Below are 24651 nucleotides of genomic sequence, written 5' to 3'. Positions count from 1 at the left end.
TATTGATTTATCGGCCCATATACAAATGGCATTAAAAAAACAACATTGTTTAATTTTGATTCTAGGAGTGACACAACAGAAGTCTTGAAGCATTTTAAGGCAGGCATCGCATTTTGCAACATCCGCATTCTTAACAGAGAAGGACTTTCGCATCCACACTTTATTACATTCTGTCTTCCAAAACTGAATATTTATCATAATTCTAAGGACTTCTGCACCCAAACAAAATCCATTCCCAATTTAATTTCTTGAGTTTTTAGCTCGTCCAAGAACCAAAAGGAGATGATATTATTAAGTTTGGTTGCTGCGGAGCGGAGTTTTAGAATATTTAAAGCTAAGGAGTTTTAGTCAGTTTTGAGAACCGATAACATTTATTTAAACAATAATTGAATTTCTAAGATAATTAGTTTCCAATTGAAAATAATTTTTTAAAAAAATCACACTGATTAATAATAATCATTAGGAAACTAAGGCATTGATGCATCGAAATTGTTTATTCTTTATTCAGATAAAATTTTAAAAAAAATAGTGAAAATTATGCTTAATATTTTCACAACTGAAAAAAGATAATAAAGCAAGTGCTATCTTTTTTTTTTTTTTGGAGGAATCCAGTGAATCTTTTCAAGTTGCTACCTGTTAGATAAATATCTCATTTGTGCTACTTAAAGATCTAACTAGTATGCACTTGAAGTCAGTCTGACAATGTATTTCGATTTGTATCTTGATAACCAAATTTCTATTGTAACTGTATTTGTTGATAAAAGAATTAGTAAAGATATGAACTTTTCAAAATGCATATACATTTTTTAAGAATATTGTATTCGGTCCAAGAATATAAAAGAATTTGTACTGTAATTTTGAAATAGTGTGTAAAATCAATAAAATGCTTTGAACAATGATATTATTATACTTAAAAGTGCAATTATATTATTACATTTAAAAATGCAATTATGTTATTACATTTAAAAGTATAAGGATATTTTTACGTTTAAAAGTGCAATGATATTATTACATTTAAAAGTTGGTCTAGAATGTTCCATCTCGATTTGAAAGGCTCAGATGAAACATTACTACACACATATATATACTTAATGAAAACACAACAATCCAATAAAAGACTTTCAATTTGTATCATAATTATGGTAGTTTATAATACACAAGATTTTACATGCATTAATTCATTGTATATTTTATTGAATTCCCAAGCTTACATAAAAATACCCAATTTAATTATAGAGTATCTTTATGTAAGCATATTTGGAAAATAATTTAAAACAGATATACTTTTCTACATAAATTTAAGAAAGGCAGACAATGCTTTTAAAATTTATTTGCTGATTATATGGGCGCTATCTCTTCTCAAATCTGCCAAGAGTGCCTCATCTCTAAATTTCATTTCCTTATCCTCTTTCTTTGTGAAAACCATTTCCACTTTTTCTTTAATTCTTAGAAAATTTATAAGTACAGGAGATTAACTTTGGGCCCCAATTTTGTCGGAGCTCAAAGATTGTTTGTTATAAATATTCAGGTGTTAAAAGTTTTGAAGAGATGAAGAAAGTAATGGAGTGAAATGAAAGCCATTTTTCTTTTCGAAAGCAAAATCCAAACAATTCGAAGGAGTGCTGTGCAACTTGTAAAATAATTAACATTTCATACGAATTTTGAATTAACTTTCGTTTGCATTTAGAACTGTTTAAGGATTCCTGCCCCATTGGTTTTATGCGAATATTTACTTGTGAAGAATTTAATCTCTACTAAATGATCTCTAAAAAATGATGAGTACATGTGAATTGGCTCTATACGGATCAGATGTTTGAATTTAGAGCCACCAAACTGGCATAAATGCATATTTTGGAGGTGGGAATATATACTTCTAACCAGCTGTTTTAATGCTTTAATATGATAACTACAAAACGAAAAAAAAAACCGAGATTGTTAAAATTTGATAAGCAAATTAATCATCTAAAGTGTAGATCAGTATCAAATTTTGGAATTAAATTAATCATCTAAAGTGTAGATCAGTGCCAAATTTTGACTTAAATTAATCATCTAAAGTGTAGCTCAGTATCAAATTTTGAATTAAATTAATTATCTAAAGTGTAGATCCGTATCAAATTTTGAATTAAGTTAATTATCTAAAATGTAGATCAGTATAAAATTTTGAATTAATCATAGAAAGTGTAGACCAGTATCAAATTTTGAATTAAGTTAATTATCTAAAATGTAGATCAGTATAAAATTTTGAATTAATCATAGAAAGTGTAGATCAGTATCAAATTTTGAATTAAATTAATCATCTATAGATCAGTATCAAATTTTGAATTAAATTAATTATCTAAAGTGCAGATCAGTGTCAAATTTTGACAAATTAATCATCTAAAGTTTAGATCCGTATCAAATTTTGAATTAGATTAATCGTCTAAAGTGTAGATCCGTATCAAATTTTGAGTTAAATTAATTTTCTAAAATGTAGATCAGTATAAAATTTTGAATTAATAATTGAAAGTGTAGTTCAGTATCAAATTTTGAATTAAATGAATCATTTAAAGTGTAGATCCGTATCAAATTTTGAATTAAATACGACGAAGTATTAATCGTCTGTTAGTCTGCACTTTCTCACGTATGTGAACAAGATAATTAAAAACTCAAAAACGCAACAAATTGAATAAATGAAAGTTGTCACTCAGTTTTAGCATTTAAAGTATTCTGATTAAATTTTGTATCAAATTCATCAAAAGATTGGCTGTCTATCAATCTGCAATTTCATATGCATGTAACTAACTGCAACAACTAAAAGAAACAAGGAAATAAATAATTGAAATTTTCTATATGATCTTGTGACTGTAATTATAGTTTGTCTCAAAATTCGGTTTTAGTCGTGGGAGGAGAAATTGTCAAAAATACATATTCGGTTATTTGGTACATACGTAGTAAGAGCATCCAAGCGATTAATCTCCAATGAGTGCACGTTAATTGTTAGTCGTATCGTAACTAATGTTCTCCAACGACATGTCAGTAATAAAACACGAATATCGGTTTTCTTTGCTACATTAAGAAGCACAAAATTTTCATATGAGGAGCTTTAAAACTAATCATTTATGATTTTCGCGGCGCTGCTCGAGATCCATAGTTGTCATCCGACATCTGGTGGTGAATAACACATTTTTTGAGAGTTTCGGAAAGACCACTATTGCTAGCTTTATTAATAAAAAATGATGAATAGTATTTTTCTCTTTATAGAAAGCCTGTAGAACTGTCATGCTAGCATTTTATCATATAATTTTTTAGGCAAATAAATTGTCCCTACTCGAACCACCCTAGAGTTTTGCTCGCCGATGCTAAAGATTAATTACAAAAAGAATTGAAATTTGATCAACGCCTTTTTAAAGGAGTTAAAAAGAGTGCAAACTAGTCAATATAACCGAGAAAGTCATAATGAATGAAGAAGAGGATAAACGAAGATACAGAAAGGCTGATGTAAACAAATAAATGGCAAAAAGGCTTGACTTGGAGATTTTAAATTTGGAAAATTTATACACATATATAGTTTCTTACAAATTGCTTTAAATTCTTAACATTCTCGATTTTAATGCTGTTCCACACCATCTGAGAACTGGTCATAATATTTATAAATATTTCTGCAAAGCATTACCTTCATTTCTACTCTCTAACAAAAATGAAAAATATATGTTGGCTCTTTATAGGGCAGATCATTATACATAGAGCGATCAAATTTAGAAAGGTGTTCTTTGTAAGGTACGAACGAGTACCATAAAGCATTTTTTTTAATTTATTTAGAATTTTGTTTATTTAAAAATTAAATTAATTTTTGTTTCTTCACAATAACCTCTTAAGCAATTACGGCACGAAAATGTACCATTATATTATTTAAAAGTCCAAGCAATAGTCTTTTTAATGATACCAGTCGATTTGTAATACAAACTGTTCCTGATTTTTGGTAATTTTTAAAATATTTTTGCATAATTTTCAACAAAATACTTCTATTGTTGAATTGTAATTCAAACTGTTTTTAAAATATTTTAGCAGGGGATTTTCTTCTGTTTCTGTTGTTGAAAGCTAAAGTCCTGTTCTTCAGTGGACACGATGACATACCTATGCAGATTTCACCTGACCAACTCTCCATACTGTAGCTATGGAGAAATAGGATCTCCAGTTCACTATAGCACCAACTGCATGCTAACTTTGTCGTTGCACAGGAGAAAGCCAGAAACCAGTCTCGAGAAAGAATAGTATAGGAGAGTTGCATCGAATACCCTTTCTCGCAGCAAAATCCTCTCTGTAATAAATCACATTCGCAGATATCAAGACCTTTCCAGGACCATCAAGATCATTCAAATTCCATCTGGCCAAAATTCCAAGCTAAGATCAAAATGTCGCTCATCAAAATCAGTTTAAATTCTCCAGTTGCAACTGTAATAAACCAATGTTAATTATCAATTTTTATTATTTTTCAGTTTTTTCCCTACCATATTGTGCTCATCTAATTGGTTAGTTAACTCAGTGTTATAGGTTCCAGTGGTGCAAGGTGGAGTTATATTGTTGAAAGCTTAGGTAGTTTGTACCTGTGAAGTTTATATGGAAATTAAGGTAGTGAAAGATAGTGAAACATTATGAACTTTAGAATATCCTATAAATCATGGCTTTGATGTCTCTATTATATTCTGGTACTCGATTCTATTAGAATGATTCATATGCCCAATGAACAATATTATATTAAAATAACCCAGTTTAAATGTCTGTAATTATTTGATTCTTATAAATAATTTATTAAAGTAACTATGAACCGATAGTTAAGAACAAGCGATTTAATAGAAAGTAAACATAAATAACAGCTTTGACGAAACTGCTGGTTGGCACAGGTAGCTAGCTCTCTAATCATTGCAATTTAAGAGTAACTGAGGTTGTCTAAAATTAATTTAATATATTTTTAAAAGTCGTTTAAATTTATTAACGCCAGCATTTATATTTACCACTTCTAAAGTTATTCAAAGCCCAAGGAAATCCCCAACGCTATGAGGCAGAAACTCGCTTTATCGCATCGACGAAAACTGGCCCAAACTTCTTATCTCCAAAGACTCGCGAATTTCATTTCCTTGGCATCTCTGTTTGAGAAAAACGTTCCCTCTCTGTCTTTAATGCCAGGAAAAGTTATCAATTCAGGAGATTAAATTGGAAATAGATTTTGTTGGCGAAGAGAGATCGTTAGTAATAAATATTCAGGCGATAAAGTTTTCGAGGAGAGGTAGGAGGCAATGGAGAGGATGTGGAAGTCATTTCCTTTTCGGGGAGCAAAATGCAAATGATTGGGATGGGGGAGGGTGGGGACCATCGAGATCTGTGGGACGAGATGACGTTTTGCAGTTCCACTCACAAAAATATAATTAAATTTCGCTCTTCTTATGAATATTGAATTGACTTTGTCTGAAACATGGGACGAGTTACAAATGGAATTTTTGCCACTGATTTGTGATGAAGGTATAATTGAAAAATGGGCTACTAATAACAAAAAGAAATTCAATTATAAAATTACCTGTGACAATATGAGTTTTCGTTCACTTTGTAATTAGTTTTAATTTAATTTAGTTACATAAACGCTCCGTTCTTTTAAGCAACATTAGGGCTGTTTTGGAACGAACCTTGCAATTTTGAACCGCGGTCAGATGATGAGGACGACACCTGAGCTGTCACCCTCTCTGCAAGCTTCCACGCCACACTAGAGAGAGGACGTTTGGCCCCGACGTGTAAGCGGAACAACAGACTCGCTTACATGGCGGTTCTTCGGTGGAATCGGATCTCGAGCGTGAGGTTCTCCGGTTCTGAAGCCAAGACCTTACCACCAGGCAACTCGGGTCCCTCTTTAGGGATTAGAAGCGCTAACATGGGCATTCAAGCATGATTATTCGCATATTTTTTTATGATTATAAATACAGTAATTAAATAAAATGTCCATAAGATGACATTAAAAGGAAGAATAATAATGATGGTTGGTTTGTCTGGTTTATCGGTTTTAATGGCACAAGAGCCAGAAAAGACAGATATATAGTTAATAAAAGTTTGTGTAAAACAATCTAAAAAACTTTAGTAAGAACAAAGGATGGATTAAAAGTCTACGTTAAAACTTTGAAGTGAAATGTGGGTGTATTATAGAAGGTTAAAAATTAAGTTTTACATAAAATGATAAAAAACCAATTGTAATAATAATGAATAACAATAACATAACAATTAAAATCGCATTGTATAGTTTTAGGAATACACATATGTATCTTTAAAGCATACTTTATTGTAAGCAATAATCAAATTTGCATAAGGTATGTAGCTATGCTTGGGATGAATTTAAAAAAAAAATGTTATAAATACTTATGTTTTTGAACTTTTACTTGAAATAGATTGTAAAGGAACCATCAAATAAAAATATATCAGTTAAAATCTAAAAGCTTTTTGAAAGTTGAAAGAAACAGCTTGTTTCGTCTAAAAACTATAAAAAAAATTCTGGCTTCGAAATTTAACAATTGGTATATTCAAAATTTTGTAAATAATTTCATTTTAATTTTATAAATAATAGTCATTTTTTTCCAATTTTTTTTTAAACTTGAGTTTATTCAATATGTTTTCATATCTTTTTATAAGTTGTTACTTTATTGAATTATTATGTATTTCATTGCACTGGCTTTCAAACCTTGTTTTTACGAAGATTATTCGAGCTGAAGTACCTAAGAATACAGGTATGTGTGAGATTCTCTTTCAAAGATTAAAGAAAAATGCATGTTCCACTCAGAAAGCACAATGGCAGACCATATTCTAAAGAGGTTAATATCCAAGGGAGGAATCCAATAGCTGATGGCTGCCAAGCAAATGTATGTTCGAACAACTTTTGAGTGTTCCCAGAAATTTTTCTGTTCCTAAATCCATTTGTGCGAGTATCTCTAACGAACAAAGCAAAAGCTTAGGACATTCAATCAATTGCAAGTTTTCATGAATGGGCGTTGGAGTCTTGCAGTATTGGTAAAGTTAAAATGTGTCTCCGAACATTTATTTACTTTTTGCCTTTTTTTTAATAGCTAAAGAGTTTTTTTTTCTATCTCTACTAACTTCATTCTTAATTCTACTTAAATAAATGGGATATTCAAATCAGACTTTTACCTCTATTAAGCATTCTATCATATAATCAAGTCTCAAAATCCAGTTATTGGATTTTGAATTATTAAATAGAAAAATGAAATATGAATATCCCAAAAGCAGAATGCATGCGAGTGCGAATCACATCATATGCACGAAGCAAATTAAAAAAAATACTTCGACATACATGCACAAACACACAATCAAAAATGTTTGCAAAATATATATTTATTTATATGAGTCAAGGCATTTCACCAACACTCACGCAGTATCCTGATCAGTGAAAATGAATTACTTGTAATTTTGCTATTATTGGAATTTTGTTTTCAGTAGCAGGTTGATGTGAAGATGTCTCATCCAGTATTAAAGCGTAGAAATATTACATGCTTGAGCCCAAAGAGGCTTTTAGATTGCTCCTCTAAAATTATTAATCTCTTATGCTAAAATTTAAACTCTTTAAAAAGCTATTCTAGGCACTACATATTTCTCCCACAGTCAAGTAACAGAGTGGGATTTGCACGCAGTCTTTGCATATATGCGCTAAACTTTGAGACTAAAAATGCCATTTATTCGAAAGTTTTAGCTTCGTAACTAATCAGAAATTATTAATGAGGATTAAGGATTTCAAAGGGGTTCAATACAAGAAATCGATATAATAGTGCAACTTAAAAAATGTGCTTTACTTTTTCTTACATGCAAGTACAACAGATGAAAGAAGGCCGAATTATGGCTACTACGGCTGTATATATAATAATAATAATAATAATAATAATATATACATATATATATAATCTCTATTCATATCTCTACGTGTTGTTTCATATCAATAAGCTCTACTTATTGTTTATAGGAATATAAGGGGTGAAATTTCATACCTCATATGAATAACTTATTGTTTATATATCTATACTTATAATAAAGCTCAATGTGTGTGTGTGTTGGCGTTGTACAGGCCAAATCGTTTGACCTACAGCTACTAAATTTGATACATGTATATCTTGGAGGTCGGGAATGTGCACCTGGGATCCCTTTTTTTTAAATTTTTTAATTAGAATTTTAATTATTAAATAAAAACTAACTTTCTCGTCAAAAAAATCTTCATTTCCCCATCGCCAAATGAGTAAAGCTTCAGTTTTTTTTCCAGACTAATGAGGTTACGCTTAACATTTTTCGACCGATTATTTCAAACGATTCTGTTTATTTTCTTAATATTTGATGCATTTAAAATTAAACATTGTTAATGAACCGATCTTTCAGATTCACTCTGAAGTACTTTTAAATTAAAATAAAACAGAATAAAGGAAATAATCTCTAATCTGCATAGCGTTGCACCAAATGGCGTAGAAAAATTCGCGCATGCGCATTGTGTTCTGATTATTGACAACCATTTTCAACGGTTGATTTGAACTTGATTTAAATTATATTTTAGTTAGTTGTATGCTTTTGTAATTGAATTGCATTTATGTTAGTTATATATTTTTTGTATTTGCTTGTAGTTTTAAGAGCATCGTTCTTTAAGTAGTTTTTTAAACATGTTTTCGACCTATTATTTTAAACGATTCTGTTTATTTTCTTAATATTTGATGGATTTAAAATTAAATATTGTTAATTAATCGATCTGCTTGTGATGAATCTGAGAAAATTTTGTTGACAAATTCTTCAGATATTACAAAAATTAAAAAATATATTCTTTAGTGCCCATAAGGTTTAAATGCTCAGTGACTCTGTTTTCAATAATCATATTATAAAAAAATGCTTTGCTTCAGTAAAAAATATTGTTATATTAATTGCAGGTTAATCCTTTCCACTTTAATTTAAAGCATAAATTCTACAGGAGCTAACAGAAAATTAGAGAGATATATATTACGTTATGACTGAAGGCCTTTATAATATAATGAGTTAATTATAAGACTATCAAAATTTGAAATTTTAAAATATTTTGATGAAGAAGATATTAAAGTAGGAATTACATAAAATATTTAATTATTAAAATTTTAACGACCATTAAGATTGGCGAACCGGCTGGTCGCCAAAGGCGGCTAGCATATACATATAAGGGGTGAAATTTCACATCACTCATATTCCCAACTTATTGCTTATTGAAAGATTACTTATATCTGGAGAATTGTTGACCCATCAAAGTGAATAAAATTAGTAATTATAGTTACAATATAGATACACTTATCAAAAATCAGGAGTCAAAATAAGGTGATCAAAGTTAGTATTTAAAACTCACTTCTCAATCACAACTTCGATATCTTTTTCAACTAAGCATACGACATTCCAACTGAAAATTCTTATCAATTGTGTTCTCTGCCAACCGCTTTTATCTTCTTAACTTATATGAAATTAGAAGAGAAAATTTCGACGACTGTGGAAAGGGGAAATATTCTGCATTTTAGTTGCTACGCTGGGATTATTTTAATAGTACGTAAAACTGCGTAAGCAAGACTTACGCTGAAGTCCAATGGTTGATCATAATTTTCCTTCTTTTATGATTATTTGTCAAAGATATGCATTTTGAAATGTATTTTAGTACTATTTTTCATTTCATTACTAGCAAAACACAATATTGTACAAAAGTTCTCGTAAAAATTATTTTCCGATTTTACTTTTATTTCCTATTTATAAAAACGCAATCCCTTCTGCAAGATTTTCAATGGTAAAAGATAAATAAACAGCAGGTTTTTGTTAAGTGTAACAATTTAATAAGGGGTTGACTCCCGTAATCAATCCTTACGTATAAAAATATTCCGTTTATGGGACACAATTTCTTGATTTATGAGATTTAATAATATTTCGTAGTATAGAAAATAAAATCAGTATTTCTGCAGTAATCGCATGCAACTGGGGAACAGTAGTTGCGTAAGAATCTAATAGATAGCCATCTTTAGAGATGAATTGCTTTTATATATGTAATGGACAGTTATCAGAAAAACAAATACGTATTTGGAACATGTTTTTTTCGATTGATTCAAGCCAAATTTTACTACAATTGTAATTGAGGATTGTATACCAAATTTCGTTTATTTAAATATGCCTTTTCCGAGATATTGTCTTAACATGCATGTGAACATATGAACCGACAGACAGTCAATTTTATGACCGGATTGGTTCAAACTTTGATACGTTTTAATATTTTAAAGACTAAACCTGCGAACCAAATTTAATTTACCTAAGTTGTTATATTTTTTAATTACCGTGTTCACATATATCGGCAGACAGTCAATTTCTTGAAGGATTTGGTTTTAACTCTGAGAAGAATCTGCATTTAAGTTGCTAAATCTGTGTAATAAATTTTATCCTTCTTGATAGATCTCGCTTTTACTCGTAGCCAGACTGACAGACTTCCTCTGAATGGATTTCGTTCTAAATTTGATTAAATCCACAAATTTGGTGTAAAGTCCACAAACCAATTTTCATCCTCCTAGCTGAAAATGGTTTTGAGTTATCCTGTTCGCAGATAGATAGACATATTAGATTCAATTACGATTTTAGATTCAATTACGAAACTACTCTTGACTGCACGATCATTGGTAATTTTAATTGACATCTTTAAAATGTTCATACAATGACCGATACTCATATTTTTATAAAACTTTATTTTCTATTTTTAAACAGTTAATTGAATTTTATATTGTTTAATTTTTCTTCTCCAAATCAAGTTGCTCCATTTCACTTAATAATAAAAAGCAAGTATAACTAATAGTCATTTTTCTGAAACTTAGAGTTGCCATTAATTCAACATTCAGCTGCTGCGGATAGAAAGTAAATTACATTTTGCTCAATTCCAATTAAAGCATCAAAGCTTCTCTCGATTGCAAAAGACCTCAAATATTTAAAAAAAACACACACACACATTTGAATATTAAGCCGAAACCAATTTATTTTCGATCGGGATATTTTATACAAAACATGTCATTTGTCAATAACTTGCATTTCTTTCCAAGCCAGATTTTCATTTTTTTGCTGGCGTGTCTTTTATAATAGAAAGGCCGCTTCTGTTGTTGACATTTGATGAAAAATTGAGGCAATATTATTTTTTTCATAGTTCCCATTTTGCCTCGGCCACTTTTTCATTTTCTATTTTGAAAAATGGTGCATTTTGATAAATTTTATTATTTCCGGTTTTGAGATATTTTATTTAGATTTTTCATTTTTTTTTTGTTGTGATATTATGTGCATTATTATCGTAAGCTGTATTATAATTGACTCAAACTGCAACTGTAACTGTAATTGTAAAGTTCTTAAAATTAAATTAAGGATTTGAGAATCAGATATAGATTATAATGAATGACTTTTTAGAAATATATTTGATAATTATGAAATAATTCAATAAAGGTACTTGAAGTTAATAATTATTTGTAGATTAGGAAAAAAATAAAGGATTAGAGGAACTGTTATAGACACTTTGGTAATTTATGGGTAACTTTTTGGCAATTTACGAGCCATGCATTCAATCTTTTATTCTTTAATAGCACCAACACACTGATGAAATCGCTCATTATTATTATTTTATCACACAATTAGCGAAAAATTCACTGCAATCTATTTATTAAAAATTATTGGCAGAACTAAAAATCACTACCCCAACTGAAAGAATTGGTCCGATTTTATACATTTTTATTTAATATGAACATTTATGATCCTAGACGTTTATAAATGCTCCCCCATCGTCCCGCAATTTTTAGCAAGGTCTAAACATTCTTCTTTTTCTATACTTTTCTTTATATAAAAAGCTCACAATAGAGTCCTCCAACCCCAACTCTGCTAATTTCGCTAATTTTCATTTTTATAAAAATGCTTATCATCAATAAATACTTCATCTCTGGTTGTCTGTCATTTATCACCCTCTGTTTCTGAGTGTTATTTTTTTAAAAAAAAAAACATTAATTCATGCATTTTATAAAAAAAACGATACATTGTCCCAATCACAACCACTCAACTAATTTTACCAATTTTTACTTCAAATGAAAACTCATGAACTCTAAATGCGATAAATGGTCACCTGCGTCACTCCGCGCTCCATTTTCGAGAGATATTGTAAAATGAAATTTTTATACAATCCTTAGCCTAAAAAGCTCCACCGATTTCCCAAAACCAAATCAGAATGCTCGAAGTTTCTAATATAGGTATAATTTAATATAAATCTGTATTATTTTGTTATTCGATATTGTTCGTGGAAGTTTGTTAATATATTATTACTAAAATTTTGACTACATTAATACTATTAATACGATGGACGAAAAGCTGATTGCTGAAGGTGGCTAGTTCTTAGTTTTTAAATAACCAGTAAATATTTATATTACTATTAAATAAGAATATTTTAATTAATGTCAAAATAAAATCTAAAAGAAAACTCAATAGAGAAGACTCGTCATTGTTAAATGATTTATAAATCAGTGGAGTTGTTCCCTTATGAATTTTCTCGTCTACTCTCTATTAAAAGTATTAAACTTCTCTTTCCGCAAAAAATTGTGGAATTTGAGTAAGGCCACGAATGTTTTAGATGAAATTGGCGAAAAATTGTAGTTAAACATAGATCTTTGGCGTGAATTTAACATTTCAATCCATAATGCGACGTTTGGCGATTCTTTTAGCATTTAATATCTTGCATTTGTTAATAAACATGTATCTGTGAATTGAATTTGTATTTAGGAATTCTTGTTTAGGACCATTTAATTAAAATTTTGGCATGAAACTACAATTTTGTTACAAGATCGCATTGCAAATCTCATTTATTTAAGCCATTGTTTTTTTTAATTATTGGACAAGCAGACGGTCAGCCTATTGACAGATATGGTTCAACATTTGACAAAAATTTATATTTTAGATGCTAAAACTCATAACCAAACCTACCCATTCCGCTCTTCATGTTTTGTAATTACCTTGTTCCCTAGTACTCAGACAAGCGGACAGCTAGATTTCCTCTTACAGGATTTCGTAAGCAGTTTGACCGAAATCTGCAAATGTGAAATTCATATGCCCACTTTCGTCTGTCTATCTCAGAGTTTCTGAGTTCAAACTCAAAAATCCTTCTAAATGCTTTTTTTTTTTTCGTTGACTTAGGGAGTTTTAAAACATGGTGATTCGTCAAAATCATGAACTGAAATTTTGTTCAAGAGTATAACACTTTCTCTTTATATGCTTCGAATATGAGTAGAAAATCCTGTTCTGAACTATATCCTTTCATCTTAACATATTATTCACGTTTGTTAAGTATAAGTTATAAGCTTGGAATGAAAGTGGATAATTCTATATCTTATTTCTCCCCCTCCCAAAAAAAAAATACATCCAGGGCTGTTCCAAAAAAAAAGAAGAAAAAAAAAGGACAATTTATTTTAACTGCGAAGTGAAATGATCTCTTAAATGACGCATTGAAGGTGTCTTTATGCATAGACAAATTAAACATCCATATTAAAAATGGCTGTCAGTGTCACCCTTTTAAGCCCCCATTGCATAAAACTGTAACAGTAAAATGTTTATTTCTTTTTATTTTACGCATTTCTTTTATTTACCATATCATAAAACCTTATTTTCCAGCCTTACTTACACATTTTATTACTACATCTATTTATTTCCGTTCCTTCTACTCCCCTTTACATTTGAGCCAGATATTTTTAAATCAGCCTGTCCATTCCCTAAAAAAATCCCTTTCAGAATCTGAAAAACCATACTTGCCTTAAACGAATGTAATTCTTCAAATAAATTCACAAACAGTCCCCTCCTCCAAAATATGCATTTTATGACTCTCTCAACCACAAGCGGAACATTCCCCCCCCCCCTAGAAAACGAAATAAATGCACAACTGCATGAAGAACTCCTAACTTGTCGCATCTATATCACTGCGACCCCAAAGTTCAGTGCAAGTCCTTTCTTAGCCGCTCGCTCGCAATGGAATTCCCTTTTTAACTTTTTCTCCGAGCAATTTTCTACAGCCCTGTCATAAAACTTGAATATAGAAGGAAAGGAAAAAAAAAATCTTTATATATATATTCCCTACCTAGACCATCGGAATGTCAAGTTCCCCAGCTTCCTCTTTTACCATTTTAACTCGAAATAAGCTTAACCGAGCCGACCGTAACATCAAAAGTTGCATCAGAATGGAGGAAATAACATTAAAAGAAGGTTTGGGCAAAAAGCGGAGTGAAAAAAAAAGACCCCTATTTAGCCCACGGGGGACTAGTTAGTTTTTTGAAGCGTCGAAGCTCCAACATCCATTGATGGAAGGCAGTTTTTCTCTCTCGCTTTTTTTTTTGTTTGTTTGTTTGTACAGTCAAACGCTCTTTTTCTGGAGGAAGGGCCTAGAGCATTAACTGCAGTTGGAAGACTTAAAGGTGTTTTTTGTTTTTGTTTTTGTTGTGTGTTTTGCAGGCATTATTTTATTTCTTTTCTTCTTATTTTTATTTCTTTATCTCTTCTCTTTTATGGAAGAGCTAAGCGAATTGTTTTTATGTGAAGTTTAGATTGCGTAGATTGTACCTCTTCCCAATCTGAGCACACGCGCCACTTTTTGAGATGCCTCGATCTCGGTATAAAAAGGATTTTCCCAGAATTCATAGCGCGGTGGGTATTAGCCCTTGTTATTCTGGAAGGGTCTTTCTTTTTTGTATTTTTTCCCGTCGTATTTGATTATTGTCTTCAGTTTTTTTTTTCTCCTGTCTTATGCATGAATTAGTGAGGACTGCATGTAGATGTCTAAATCATTCTTTAGTATAAACATTTTTTTTATATATTGAATTGGGAAACATTTCTTATATCGACTTTTTTCTATAAATGTCAAAGTGCACAAGGGAAAAAAATCCTTGAAAAATTTTCTGAAAATAAATGAATATAATTGAAAAAATAAATATAGTGAATTTGATAGAGAAAACATTTAAGAATAAAATACAACTGGAGAGTGCTTTTTGCTCCTAGATATTTTGTTGCCTTAGTAACTATGAAGTGATTTTTTCTTGTAGATTTAAACTCATTGCTCATAAAATGTATATAATATTTCAAAATGTATATGGAAAGATTAAAAAATAAGGTTTTGATATTTTTTTGATTCATCAAGGCCATAAAAAAATATCAAGTCACAGAAACTTGCACTAGCGATCTGTTTGTCAAATCGTTCTAAGACTCCCACAGCACACCCAACCGCAACCAACCATGAATTTATTCTGATGCAAAAGTAGAGTTGAAAGATACAGTCTCAGGCACGCAAAAGTAATTGGTGTACAAAACTAATGCAGAATGAGAGTATTAGGTACACAGTATCAGTTATTCGACTTGAATGACACCGCCTTTGCGCCTATTGATGCCTTCTTTAAATATACATAATTAATTATCACCCATTACTAATCTTTACTTCATATAGGTATTCAAGTACCACTAAAAAATATAAACCATCTCTTATGTTAATTATATCAGCAAACATGTTTTCATTTAAGCGTCGTTTAAAGCCAAGGCCACCGGCGCATAGTCTTCAATACATTTTCTAAAGATGAGAAATCACAAGTGGAATTATATTTGTATCAGGGCCAGTTACTAGTCCGGGCGCAACTTTGAGAACCGGCACCTACTGAATACCGACGGGAAAAGAAATGATTACCGGATGTTTCAGATACAATCAAATACCAGTATCAACATTATCTGATACTGTATATTAGTTGAACTTTGTACAAGAGAAATAGAAAGTTAAAACAGAACTACTAGACAATCTTATTCTAATAACGCTCTAAAGAGACCACTGTACATTTGCAGTCTCAAATAACCATTACCTTCTTGAATAATCAATTTCGGGGATCTATTTTATTTTACACTTTCATTTAATTTAACTTGTTTCATATTTGTTAGGATGCAATTTTGCAATCAATATTTCATTCACTTCTAAACTACTCTAACAGTTTGAAAATTTTGCGTCCTATTTATACTATATGGTAATATAATATTTTAATACTAAATTATTAATTTATACATTAATTTAACTAACTATTGATTTAATGCAGGTGGCGTCACTTAGTAATTAGAAACTAATGTTTTGGAGATTCATGATATTTATAATAATGGAATAAAAATGAAAGATTAAAATATAGAAAATATTTAAAATAAAAAAAATTATATTTTTCATTGGTGTACCGATAAAAGTTGTTTTTAAAAAGAAACTTTGATAGATTTTATTATTGTGCAAAAGACTTCAAACATATATCAGATTATATAAATTCTTACACTTTCCAAATTTATAGTTCCTTCCTTTCAAGTACATTATTTTACTTGAATTACTAAAACAGTAAATTAATAAATCAAATGTAATCAAACATAGTGAGCAAATTTCATTAAATGTCTGAAATTAATCTTTTATTAAACATTAACGACAAACTTCTTCATTAATTAAAACTCAGTTTGTATTAAGTAATTAGTGGTATTAAAATACTGAAATATTTTAATTCATACCATTAGCTTTCATAACTCGACATTTAATAAGCTGTTTTCAGAATTACATTTTCATTAATTTTATCTTTTGCGTTATTTTACATATTTAAAAGATGATATTTATTCGAAAATATTTGTACTGAAGTAAAATTAGGTTTATTTGTACATTTAAAATTTATTGATAAATGTAGAATTCTAATTCTAACTCAATACGACTGGGAATAAGTCGAATATATGTAATTAAATGTGTAAACTCGCATCGGAACAATTGCTTTTTAACATATAGTTCTTTAATTTTTTCTAGTGCCATTTTAGAACTAAGTCTCAACGCTTATTAAAAGAATTCATTAGCTATTACCAGGCGCTGAATATTATTTATTTCAAATTAATAAATAAATATTTCTCATTTATTATTTATAAATTCTCTTCATATTTATTGAAAAAAGAATTAATTTTGGAATTCTCTTATTTTAATGTTTTTTCTTTAATTAATTTAATATACTCTATCTAAAAATTTAAAAAGGTGAAAATACTTGAAAATTCTTTTAATAAAATTTTGATAATCTGTTTTTGTGAAATTTGAAACATTTTTTAAACAAATCATGAATTTTAAAAAAAAATTTAACTTATTAATTAAAAGAAAGTATTTAGTCGATATTTAGAAATATAAAATTACTTTATTTACAATCCATATTAAAAAATAAAATAACATTTATCTGTTTTAAGTCCATCATGAAAAGTCACAAAATTGTAATCTAAGTGCAATCCTAACTCTTGAAGCTGTGCCGGCTATTGCCAAATTCATTTGCAATCTAAAGATCTTTTTTCTGGGTTGCCAAAAGGCAGAATCCCGATATTGTTGTCATGTATTACGTTTTTATTTATTGAGATATTTTCACTCTATTTTTCTTATATTGAATTACATTAAAAATAAAGATTTTTTTATTTACAATCTTTTATTTAACTTTCTTGACGATTTTTTTATATTGGTTATTTTTAATGCCAAATAAATCTTTTGGATATTTTCAGTCCAAGCTTCTTTCAGATATTAATTGACATACATTAAACTTGTTTTATTTTAAATTGTCTTACGTATGTCTTTTTCAAAGAGTACATGGATCTTTCTAATGGATACCAGCACCATTAGCTGCGCTTTTAATAGCATCATAGCGCTATTAAAAATATTAATGAATGGCTCATTTGTCTTCTAAATTTCATGATATTGTAAATTTGTATTACACTTTTAGATGTATTATGTAAACTACATAGATATTGGACAGAATTTTTCTGCTCTAAGTTCGAATATGGATGAAAATCAAATGATTAAATATTTGATGAAAAATTTAAACCTTTTTGAATTTAAGATCAACATTGCATTATACTGCTAGAAATTAGACAAAAAGATATTTAAAAAAACAATTAAAAATTTGGAAAAATTTGCAAGATTATTAAATTGCTATCATTAAAAAGATAATGGATAATATTTTTTAAAAACTTTTTTAACTTTTAAAAGATAAAAATAAATTTTGATTAATTCAAATTCTCACAAAATTTCAGAAATATCCCTCCGAGATCTAATTTTTCGTCTTCCAAAGTACATATGTGTCAAATGTGGTAGTTTTAGATTTAATGGTCTGTCTTAATGTCTGTTATAAATGCTTCATGGAAAGAAAAGAAAAAAATTATTTATTAATCTGTTTTAACTTTAATTATAACAGATTTTTTTTCAAAATAACTTTCTTTTAAGATAACGAATTTTTTTAATTAGAATTTGATGGTCAAATAGGAACATTTCATTGAATGAGAATAGTTATAAATACAAGATTTATAATTTTTCATACGAAAATACCCAGCTTTGATCCAAATGAAATCTTCATGTTTTTTTTATTAATGGAATACTTACATTCTAATTAATTGTCACAAAAATTTCATTAAAACCGTTCTTGCAGTTCAGAAATTGTAAAGGAAATTTTAATTATGCATCATGTAAAAAAAAGCAAGAATCTATTTAATATTCCCCCTCGACGGAATCTCAATGTCTCTGTCAACAAACACTTTGTAAATAATTTATTTTTAAGGCAAAAGCTTATTTTATGTGAAATAGTATAATACATAAAAAAGTTCTAACGTTTGCAATTTTATTTCTAATAAATAAGCTTTAGAATTCTTTTAAAAACAATAAGAACGTTGCCAAAATATTTAAAAAAAACAGAAATATAAAAAAGTAAAGGTAGAACAGCTCATTATCTCAGTATAGCCTAGCAATGGAGTATGTATAAATTTCTTTTTTAAAAATCGTCTGCATCTATTTAATTATTTATTAAATTTGGAAAACATAAAAAAATCAAAGAAAAATTTGCTCAGAAATGAAATTAGCATCAAATAAGAAATTAAAGTTTTGAATTTTAAGATGGTATAAAAGTAATATTTGGGAATGGAATAAAAGTATAACGTGAGGAATTATTTATACTCGAATTGGGGGAAAATACCAAAATTTCTGTTAATATCTAAATAATTGTATATTTATTTATTTATTGCACTTTGAAAAGTTGCTTACATTCTTAATTTTATATTAAATAATAACTGTTCAAAATTTAATTGAATTGAGCTCTGTTATTACACTAGAACGTTTGTCAGTGTCGATGAGACACCGGAGTTTGTATAGTTTGTTCTTTTTTCCTCATTTTACCAAAGAATTTAAAAAAACTTTAGTGACTTTTAGTCATTTTTCATGATGACTACACAGAAAAAGTTTTGTGTTTCTAGGTCAATTAGGAAAGATTTTACATCTAAATATATCTAGAACGTCCGCTGTGTCGTTTCTACACCAAGGGCAATTTATCATTATAAATAGCTCTCGTTCAACAAACGATAGTTGATTAAGTAAAAGAAACTTCATAAGGTACTATCGCAAATTTTTTTGACCTTGAATGCAGTGTTATTGAGTTCACTGCGGAAATGAATCAGCTATTCTGAAATTGTTGTGTCTAAGTGTTTCGTCACACGGCATTTGCTTGCCTGCTTATAAAAAAATCATTCGATTTTCAAACCTTGTTCAGAGCAGACACTGAAACGATGGTTCGTAGAAAAAGTCTAAGCCCTTTACAAAATTGCTAATTTTTTGCGAGAGCATTCTGAGAATGGATTGGATGGTGGTGAGCTGTCTTGTTCTAATTTAGATTCCGATGAAGACATAAGATTGCGTAAAAGTGACTACGAAGAATCTGAAGTAATTTGTTTTGTTTCAGTTTTTTATGATATAAAGGATCATGATATATGATAATTACACGAAATAATATTAAAAAGTCTTAAAACTAAATCCTACTGAACAGTAGTCCTGCAATTATTTAGTTATTACAATTATTTTATATATTTCATATCTCTGTGGCGAAACGACACAAGCGGACGTTTAAGGGTAACTGAAATCCCGGACGTTCTAGTGTTAGGAGGAAATATGGAACATATATAAATACAAACATAGTCACAATAATTTATATATTATTATATAAATTATTGAGAAATATTTATATTGAGATAAGTAGATTGAGGGGAAAGCAACTTTCGAAATTAGAATAAACAGCCCAAGAATAATATATATAGTAAAGCAGGTTTAAAAGAACAAATGAGAATTCTTTAGGAAGTTCAAATATGTATAATTCTTAAGAATGATGATTAGATTATTCCAAGCAAAATAATAAATTAAATTATTCCAAGTAAAATAATAAATTAAATTATTCCAAGTAAAATAATAATTATGTACATTGGAACATTTTTATCTGAAGATGATATAACCACAGTAAAATAAGGATTTTTTTTTCTCAAGATACAAAATTAAGAGATATGTTTGTAAAATTTAATATGTCAAGAGAAAATGATTATTTCGAAATTAAAGATGGTAGTAAAGATATATTTTTATTATTTAAGATTTTAGTCAATACCTCATAGATAAATAAACATTTTATTGAATTTTGAAAGCAACATCTGGACAACCTTCTAGGTAAACTAACGGAAAACAGAATTCGTATTGACATGTTCAGAGATTTCTTTTTTAAAATATTGAGATTTTTTTTTCTTTTTTTACTGTTTTACAAATGAAGTGCCTTTTCATAGCAATAAAATACTCGCTCAAAATAAGGTTTTTAATAAATTATTTATTAAAGATAATATTATAATAAATTAAGGAAAGCAATTCAGAAATAAAAACAGTTTCTTATAATTTTTAATTTTAACTTCAAATTAATCCAATTCGATTTGTAGGTGATAGTTTAACATTATATTAATAGCAGATTAAGGAGACTAAAGAAGAAAGAGCGAATTACCAATGAAATAGAATGAACTATCATTGGCCGTGTTATATATTTTTAATTATTTAACTTCAGATTGCAAAATGTCTTATTTTTGAGTAAAAGTTAAAAAATTAACAGAATGCATCAGGCTAAAGATTTAAAAATTTAATTATAAAAAATTGTTTAATATTTTAATTAACTAAAAACTGTATTTAAAATGATAATAAATAAATAATTTTATTTATTGATTATTAAATTATTCAAACTTTATTGAAAAAAAAGTAAAATTAGTAGCGATGCTAATATAAATTACTTCTCCGCATAGGATTATATCTTTTTTAATTAAAATATTCTTATGGTGATTAAATATAAAGATAGGATAAACAGAAAAAAAGAAATAAAAATAAAAATACCTGAGTTACCTCAGACTACCTTAAGTTAAATATCCGAATTCAAAATTCCCAGTAGATTGAACCTCGTAAAAAATGCGGTGTATGTTACTATAAATTAATGGATAGGAAAAAGATACTCACATTTCCAGTAACTGATGGTAAATATATTTAAATAAATTTAAAAAAAAAGATATTACGAAGCCATCAAAATATTAATGATTTGGATCGTAATGCTTTTAATTCTACCCTATAAAAACGAGTTCACTCATAAATTCTGGAAAAGAATTTTAAATTCCATCATTTTTACCATTTCCCAAAACTTCATCACAGGTATTAATTCCACCAGAAAAGAGTGGGGGAGAAAAAAAATCGGCAATTGCTCTGACGTCACATGTGTTGCCAGATACCGTTAAGTTATCTCAACTCAAATCGCAGTTTTAACGTCGTTCGACAGCGTTCAGAAATGTTTGTTTATCACCACTGCTAAAATAAATAAAATTAATGTTGTGGAAAACTTGGAAGCAAAAGAAAAATAAATTACTCTCTTTTATGGAAGTCGAGAGAGTTGATAGGTGAAAAAAAATATCGTTTGGTATGTTCGAAAAGGGATTAAAAATGATATGAATCATCAGATTTCTAATCCTGTCTTTTGGCAACACTGGTTTGTTTCACATAGTTAACGGAGTCGATGCATGGTTTAGACGAGAAATATTTTTTTGGTTTTATCGTCGTTGAAAAGGAGAATTTGGCTTAACAAATTGGATATATCAAGGTAAAAAAATATATATATAAAGGATAATTATGGATGATCGATATTTTTTTTTTTTGCTTTCTTTTATAAATTGCTGTTTAGTTTATTTATTACCTAATACGTATAGATAAGCGTCGATGTGTTTTTATTGTTAATTCAAAGAAAGAACTGATATTTTTAAAAAAATACCAAATAGAGTATATTAAAAAAATATTGCTTAAATGTGCGGAAATATTGCATACAAATTTCCTAAACTCGTTCTTCATGGAAACATTTCGTTAAGCTAAATTTTTTAGCCATGTGTGTTATGAATGTAATGTGCATCACATAAGGCGAAAAATCGCATAAATAATTCAAAATGGTTTCAGCTTAATGTTTAGTAAAAAAAATATATATATAAATAAATGCATTCATAAAATTGTACCATCTCTTATATTTGAGCATTTCTTTTCGAAGCATGAACTAAACTAAAGAAAATATTAAAATCAGCCATTTTAGGGACATAAAAACCCTTAATGCGATATGAGCAGCAAATTGCCAATGCCAATGATATGGGGATTTTTAGAAGCTCCTAGGCTCGATGGCCTTTTATCTTCTGTTCGGCTGAAATGATAGTTAAGTAACAAACAATTATGTTGAGCGTAACGTTGAGGGTTTTAAAAATTTTATTTTTAAAGATACTTGATAAGATATGAAAAAAAAAAAAAAAGCAGCAGCAAATTGCCAAAAATGGCTAAATTTCTACTAACTTGCATGGATTATTAAATTAAATTTCGGTGTTTAAAATTCTCTTTTGAAAAAAGTTAAGTTAAGTTTGTTAAGTTTCTCTTTTGAAAAAAATTAAAAGAATGCGTTATATCACCAAAAACTGGTGGCGCATAACAAATATGAAAAAATATTAATTATATAAATTCATTTTTACTTTCTCGTACAAAAAAAAAAGTTTAGTAATTGTTAAAAAAATTCGAACTCGAGAGTTCGAATTTTTTTAACAATTGCTATATTTTTTTCACCTTTTGAAAAGAACGAGAAATTTACGAGAACGAATTTTCACGCTTTGGACCTCCCTGATTTTGACAAACACATTTCTATAAAATGTCTGTCGGTCTGTCTGCCTGTAACAAAGATAACTCAAAAAGGCTTTGAGCTAGACGGTTGAAATTCGGTATATGGTCTACCATCAAATTTTCTTACAAATTTCTGTCAAATTTTGGGTAAAATCTATTTACAGGAAGTCCGTCTGTCCGGTAGTTCGAATAAGTAGACAAGTCAGCAGAATAATTACAAAATGGAGAAAGTTAGATAGCTAAAATTCGGTGAACAGATTTAATATCCATAGTGCAGACGCCTATCAAGTTTTGGGCCCAATGAATGCGAAGTTGATCGTCTACTGTCTGTACTTTACAAAACATATAAACGCCATAATTCAAAAACACAATGAATTAAATATATTAAATTTGATATGGGATTTTGTGACTACAGCGTTTTAACAAATTTTTGTTTCAATCGACTGGAAAAAGCGGATTTAAAATACAGATTCGATTTCTAGATATTATTAAAGGCATGCTGGAGATGACACGATAGATTCAGTAAAAATGCTAAATTTAAGCCAAAATTTAATATTACGTTACTATTGTGTGGCAATGCCATGTAAGGACAAGTTTATTAGAGAGTATGCGAGAAAGTTTTGGGGAAACCACTTCTTCTGGTTTTGTTAATAAAGAGCAAATCAAAATCCAGACTACAAATTATTAGATAGTCCCTAACAACGCTGAAATGAACTATCGAAATCCATCTCATTACACTAGAAATATTAGGTAAAAATTCTTTATTAGACCATACTTGAAAACAGACCTTACAGTTCCACAGGAGCTGAAAGTTCTTATCATTCAGAATTTTGTGCACTTTGTAGCATAAATCCTGCCGAACACTTTTGACTATTCCTAATCTTTAGTAGACATTTGCCGGTACACTTTACGGCACAAGCCCTATCGAATACTTTTGACTATTCCTAATCTTTAGCAGACATTCGGTGGTACATTTTTGTTGCCCTCAACTATTCCAAATAGAAAATGAATGTCAGCTGGTGTAGTGTTTACAAATTGTTTCGTTGTCTTCGCATGAAATTGAAATGTAAATAATTAGTGCCGAAGTTCAACCTCATCACAAAAGAAAAGCGCCCTCTAGCTTATCAGGATGGTGTTGATCATAGTTTTTCGCTTGATTTGTGCTTACTATTTCCCTAATAACTCTCTTTTTAATTGCTTATAAATTGAGTAAATATTTCAAATTCAACTTTTCTTCAGTAACGATATAGTATTTTAATATTTACTCGATTTCTTTCAATTAAGTAAAAGAATGTTTGCGAAATCTTTTATTTTCAACTGCCTTTGAAATGATATAAATTTCATCTGCAGGTTTTATATGATTGATTTATTTTATGATTTACTAATCGGATGTGTTCTTTGCAGTCGGAAATTGAAATACGATAAGCGTTTTATTTAGATTTTAATCGGAGAAGATTGCTGAAATTCTGTCAGCAATAAATTCTTGCAAAAATTCTAGGACAGACAATAAAAATGATGTTTTGACTTTTGATTTGGACACATATTTCTGACAAGTCTCTGAATTTTTTAATATCCTAAAGTCCTAAAGTCTCGATAGCCAACTT

The sequence above is a fragment of the Argiope bruennichi genome, chromosome 6 (assembly GCF_947563725.1).
Source record: "Argiope bruennichi chromosome 6, qqArgBrue1.1, whole genome shotgun sequence".
Lineage (NCBI taxonomy): Eukaryota > Metazoa > Arthropoda > Arachnida > Araneae > Araneidae > Argiope > Argiope bruennichi.
The sequence above is the reverse complement of the archived record's forward strand: the minus strand, read 5'-3'. Positions refer to the sequence as shown.